Raw genomic sequence first — 7,318 nt, forward strand, 5'->3', positions numbered from 1 at the left:
CACCCATTGCAACTAATGGGTTGTTTTCTAGGAGGTAGAGTGGTAATGGTCTAAGTATGATTTGCTTCAAAAGCTCAATTTTTTTTATTACCTCTCACCACTTTGGGGATTTGATAACCTATGAAAAGCTTCTAGGCTTGATAATAAAAGGGTGGCAAAAAAGATATGATGAGAGGAAGAAAACTTATTATATATAAATAGTTGGAGAGTGGAATGATGTACTTAAAGATTAAATCATTGATGATGAGGACTATCAGTGTAAGACCTTAAAGGCATTGATAATAGAGCAATAATAATCATTTAGGTAGGTAGGTCACTTAGTAGGCCGAATAGAATGATGCAAAAGGATTGGTTGAGATGATATAGATAAGTTACCAAGAGAAGGTGATGGATCTGAAGCTGATGAGGATAGGGATGGAGATATAGAGGTGGTAGAGAAAGACTCGTGATTAAGGAAGGAAGTCATGCTATCATTTGAAATGGTAGGCTTTACAAGAGGTGGTATAAGAAAAGTATAGTCAAGGGTGAGATCACTCACAAGAAGGCATAGGATTGGGCTAGGAGTAAGGTAACATAATAGAATGTGTTGAAAAGGAAATACATTTTCAAAAAATTGGATATCTCTACTTGTGAATACTTGTGTTGTTCATATATCGTATACACGATAATCTTTTTATCCAAAGGGATAGCCCACAAAAATATCAGGAATAGCATGAGCCTCAAATTTATGTTTCTTATGAATAGATGCAAAACATAAATAACCAAAAACTCTATAATGATAATAAGTAGGTTGAGCATCAAACAAAACTTTATATGGAGAATGATTAGATAAAATTGGATGGGGAATATGGTTAATCAAGTTGCTATATAAACACATTTATCCTAAAATTCAAGAGGAAGGTGAGCTTGAAATCCCAAAGTATGAGCAACCTCAAGTAAATGTCTATATGCTTACGTTCTACAGCCCCCATTTTGTTGGAGAGTTCCAACACAACTTCATTCATGAATAATGCCTTCAAGCTATAGAAAATATTGGAGTTCATGGTGAAAAAATTTGAGACTATTGTCAGTCCTTATTCTTTTAATGTGGGTGTTATACTGGGTTTTAACAAGAGAGATGAAGGTTTAGATATAATACCAGGTTTGAGATTCATGTTGCATTAGAAAAATCTATATAGTACGGGAACAATCATCAACTAAAGTAAAAAACTAAGATGCATCAAAATGAGATTGAATACTATAAGGACCCCGAATATCAATATAGATTAATTCAAAAGAAGCAACATATGAAATTGAACTTAAAGGAAAAAACAACCTTTTTTATTTAGCAATAGGGCAAATCTAACACAAACATTTATTTGAAAAAAAAATATCATAGTTTTGGATAAATGAAGTAGTCGAGATAAAGATGAATGACCTAAACAACGATACCAAATGTTAAAGGATAAAGAAAAAATCGAAAGGATAGCAATAGAACCAAAATCAAATTGAAGAATATAGGGCCTCCTTACTCTTTCCAGACCAATCTCCATCTTCATTGATAAATCCTACAAAATATATTTATTAGTATAGAAAATAATGATACAAAGTGAGCTTACTAATGAAAAGAATATTATATTGAAATGATGGAATGTAAAGGATATCATTTATTTTATAAAAAAAGGACATTGTTTATATACAAAGAAGAATTACGGGTTGCTATTCCTATGCATATAATATTGGCTTTTTTGCCATCAAGGAGGACTATCTTTTTAGGATAATTTAAGTTAGAAAAAAATATTAGAAGGGAGAAATTGGATATTATATGATCAATGACTCTACTATCAATCACCCACATTTTAGAAAGGATAGAGAAACAAGCTAGAAGCATACCTATAATATTGGCCATTGGTGTTGGAGTGCCTGAAGAGATCAAAGTGAGTAGCATTGCATATTGGTGAGGTGTAAAGGCTGGAGCAATGATAGTGAGAGCATCATGAGAGCCATTTTCATCAACTTGTGTAAGAATAGAAAAAACAATGATATTTGCAGCATAGGAGGAAGAGCGAGATTAGTTTTCTACAGGAGAGATTGAGGCAGCCCTTTTTTGTCCATTCTTTGATTTGTAATGATTCTCAGTTATATGATTTTCTCACTTACCGTAGTAGCAGGTAAGAGGCTTAGAAGGATGAGCACTTTTTTTGGAGTTTTAAAAGTAGCAAGGATCATGGTTTCCATAGGAGTTTTAGAAGTTGGATAAAGAGAGCAGTGTTATTATTCTTACAAAAGTAAAAGAAGACTATATGCTTTATTCACTAAAGGGAGTGGGTCTATAAGCAAGATTTGGCTATGAAGAGAAAAATATATGATTCGATGAGTCCCATTAGAAATTGCATCAACTGTTTGCAAAGCTCAAATGGGGACATAGATCAAGATGCACGACACATGCAAGAATCAATCTTTGACAAGTCAACAAGCTTGTCCCAAAGAGATTTGATCTTCCCATAATAAATCACAATAGAGAATTTGCCTTGTTCAACTATTGCGATATAATGCATCAATTGAAAGATTCTTGGTCCCCTATTATATGATAATTGCTCTTTTAAATCTCTCCACATTTTATAGGCCATCGAATAATGAAGAACTATCAGTTCAAAGACCATACAAACTTTGGCATGAATGGAGAAACAATCTGAGAAATAAAAATATGATTATGGTGGTAGATTCCTTAATAGCAATGGGTTGTTGGTGTATTTGGAAAGAAAATAATAAACAAATCTTTCAATTTGAAGCCCATGCATGTCTGACGATGCTCAAGAAGATGGTCTCTCTCTTCACTAAGGGGACGTTGACATCGTAATGCTATTCCTTTGTCATGCTCGCAAATGATGTCCATCATTGACTTCATAATACAGGCCATTGAGGAGCTTCTATAAGTAAAGGACTCCAAGTGCTTTACTTCAGCTTAACATTGTAGCCCACAATAACTTACACCACATCAGAGGCTAGTCGGGTTAGGAATTCAAAGTAATAAAATCTACAGGCTATTATCTAATAGAGGTACAGTTAAAAAGGCCTACGCATCATTATAGTAGTTCATGGGTTCTAAAGTAATGTGACCTAGCTTTCTGGGTGTTAGCTTGGTGTGATTCAAATAACATCATTACTGATGTGATGGGGGCATTCATTTTAGAACTTCTACATAGATTTTTATAGTGGATAATAAGATCGTGAGGGTGCAATGTTGTATTCTGACTTTACGCTTGTACTACCTAGTTATTTTAGTATAGCAATGGAGAAGCATCTTACTTCCTCTATATTCTTAAAAAAAAATAATGAAGAACACTATCGATTTTTTTATGGGGAGCACATTTAGGATCTATGAAATAACCATGTCATTGACATGACCCATGAGGGATAAATAGGAGAGGTGGTTAGTGGTTGCAAAAGAGACCCATCTATAAATCCTAATTTATTTTTTGGATTTAAGGCTATTTTTATGGCACATGATCATCATGATTATTATCATCAATCAAGGGTTTGAAAATAAGGATAACACCTAGGTTGTTAAGGGGTGGATTGTGTTGGATGACAGCAAACTTGGATCAATAAGAGGGGTGGAGGCATAATCTTCTGAGGTAGTAGAAGATACAAAACTTTTGCTATGGTAGTGGAGAATAAAGATTAACCAAGTAAGAGATGTATTGTTGTAAAAAAATGAGAAGTTTGATGAAACTAGGTAGGAGCAAAAAAAAATTATGGATGTAGACATAGGGCTGCAAATAGGGCAGGTTGCGTCACATCCTGGATCCAACACCTAATTCGGATACATAATAGCCACACACTCCTTAAAGCAAGATCCTAAAGAATATGCAAGACCTTATAATTTATTACAATCTCAAACTTCTATGAATACTATTCATAAATATTTTCAAATATCAAATCTTATACAGTTTAGAAAACTCGATCATTCGACTATTATTGATGATACTCTATCTAATCATTCCTTTTGAATCGAGATCCCGATCTTAGCCAAGTAAAGCATCCTGTAACTTTAAAAAAAAAAAAAAATAGAGAGGGGTGAGCTTTACAGTCCTGTAAGATCTTCACATATCCACACCAATATTCACTACAACAAAAAAGAGTATTTGCGATGCAAAAAAATATCATAAATACTAAATTTTCATCATAAATACTTATTTATGATATAAATTTCATCGCTAATATTTAGTTGCTAAAAATGGGATTACAGATAATTTTTTCGATGGAAAAAAATTTTCATCGCTAATAATATATTTTTTGTGATGAAAAATTTACATCATAAAAATTTTATTTTTTTAAAATTATTTATGATGAAAAAATATTCATTGCAAATAGATGATTTTTATCATAAATAAAATTATTTATGATAGAATATTTCATCATAAATAATTTAATAAATAAATTTAATATTTTAAAAAATAAAATAAATAATTTTTTATGAAAAAATTCATGTCATAAATATTTTTATCATAAAAAAATATTTATGATGAAAATTTTCATCATAAATAACTTTAAAAAATATTTTTATATTTAAAAATAAATTATTTATGACAGAAATCATACATCATAAATGATGTTATTTACGATGAATATTCCATTGCAAATAAATTTATTGCTAATTAAAATATAATATTTTTTTAAAAAAATAATTTATAAGTATATATTCTTTAATTTATGTTTTGAATATTTTATATTTATAATCTATAAAATTGAAATAAAAATTTACATAATAAATGTATAAATAAATTTAATCATTTTATTATATTAAAATATAATTATAAAAAAATAAATTGAATAATTATAAGAGATCTAAAATAAAAATAAAAAATACAGAAACAAGCTACTAGCCATCAATCATCAACATCTGGAGAAAGAGAACGGGTGGAGCATGACGGATCGATCTGCTGTTGCCTCATCAGCTTCATCATCTCTCCATCTATACCATCTACTCTATCATCTACATCTGGAATGACTGGTAGGAATCAACACATATAGCCAACTCATCAGCTCGCTATCGATCCTCAGTAGTTTGTCTATATATCTCTGCTAGTCAGGCATCGCAGGCAGTATGGACGTCAGTCCTAGATGAGCATGAGGATGGGGAAGCTCTAATCTCATATCCTAATCTCTTAATATAATAGGATCTTGTACCAAATATCTAATCACAAATCTCCTCATCTGTGGCTGCGGTCAAGCCCTCAGAGATAGGATGAGATCTCATCTCTATCATATGATTCTGAAAATTAAAGTTATAACTATTCTAAATTTATATTAAAAATTAAAATATTAATAAAAAATAATTAAAAAATTTATATAAAGCTCCTTGCTCTCTGTCGTCCACTCTCCTAACCGTTATTGATGGGTCCGCTAGTAGATCTCGATCCTACTAGAAAACTCACCACTCTCTACATCTCTTTATAATTTAAAAATAATTATTTAAAATTTTTTTAAATAGTTAAAGAGTTAGAATATGCTAAATAGAAATTACTTACTATCTGCTCTATATGACGAGCGAACGGTCTCAAACCCTCATAGTGCGAGACAGTCTGTCTCATCCGTTTGGTGGTATTTCGGACATATCGATCATGTACAGTTAATAGTCAAATTTGTAAGTAACTAACTGAATTTAAGAATAAATAATTTAATTATTAAACTTAAAAAAAATTGGATACTTAACCTGATATGTCGGATCCTTATACCTGCGGCATATGACAGCTTAGTCCTCGATATTAATACCATCATATGGCCACTGTTGTGCTGCCTCCACCCCCTAGTCCTGCACTACAGCATATAAGTGGCAATGAATGCGATGGTGGTAATCCTTAAAATACGAGCATAAATGATCATCCATAGCTCGCTGCACATAATTATGCTCAAAATCAACAATATCAAATATAGCCTATCAATAACAAATATTATAAGAATACAGTGCTAATTAAATATTTCATTAAATATTATTTTATCTATAAGTAGCTATAGAAGACCTTCCTTTAAGCTAGTGTAACATGATGCCTATCGAAGAGCGTCACAGAGACATAGCTGCGGCATATGATGCTCAGCTCAGTCCATTATGGCTCGCACCATTTCTTAATGAGTGTGGTGAAGCCGGATGAAATCTTGATATGAAGATGCTGTCCCTCATGCTCATGTCTCCAACACTCCTAGGTGAGGTTCTTCGACGGACTTGACTCTCACCTCACCATCTGCACTGAATGGCCTGAAATAATAATGAATAAATCATTAGTATGATAGATATCTATAAATCTAATAGATATAATTAAAATTAAATTTTATTATATAAAAAATATTAAAATACCATCATACCCACCTCTGCAGCACCCTCTGGTGGCTCCGATGGTGTGATAGTGGAAATGGGGGAAGGCTTATCCTCATGGGGATGCTGAAAACTCGGACGTGGTCGTCCCCCTCCTAGTGCCATACCTGCAATGCTTAAACCCTGTATATAACTAGCTTGACATATAAATAAATATAATAATAGATAATAATAGTGAAAATATATAAATGCTAATGAATAAAATTATATTGCATACCATTATTGCAAGAGAAGATTCAATAAAGAATATAGATTTACTCATCAATATCCATATCCTCCTCAATTTATAGGTCCTCCTCTGAATCACAATAATCAACTAATGTATTATCTTCTATCTCATCATCAATTATGAATTGATTGTCGTTCTTTGAATCATCAAGATTAAATACAAATCAGCTTCAACTTTGGAGGACGGTAGATTAGCCCTATTCAAAGGAGTTGTCATAAGTTCTTCATCAATAAGAAACTCGATCAATATTTTCTCTTCCACTTGAAAAACTTCCTCTTCGTGTAGATCAAAATTTTCATCCATCTCTAGTTGGGTTGGTATGTCATATATGCCTCTAGGTATTATTCTTTGTACGACATGCCAATCACCTCGATACTGTTAGGATGTATCCTAGAAGATAATTATTAGCTGACACATTTTGTAATTTTAGAGTTTAATCTTGTACTTATAATATTTTTATTATCAATAAAAAAAAATTTTATTTTAATTATGTTTATGTGTCCATGATTTATCCTAGAAATTAACAAAGATGATTTTTGTATATTTTTAAGGTATTGAGAATTTGAGACATACATTAATTAGTGGTTAGTTTCTAAATGCTCCCAATCAAAAGATCATCACGGAGGACAGTGATTAACCCATTCGAGATCGGTGCACAATTCACTTTTCTTGTGGGTAGATGAGTCTCGGGTCTGTAGTATAGGAACATTGGGGTGAGGGTGTGGGTGGTTGTT

The sequence above is a fragment of the Elaeis guineensis genome, unplaced genomic scaffold, assembly GCF_000442705.2.
Source record: "Elaeis guineensis isolate ETL-2024a unplaced genomic scaffold, EG11 Super_Scaffold_31900, whole genome shotgun sequence".
Classification (NCBI taxonomy): domain Eukaryota; kingdom Viridiplantae; phylum Streptophyta; class Magnoliopsida; order Arecales; family Arecaceae; genus Elaeis; species Elaeis guineensis.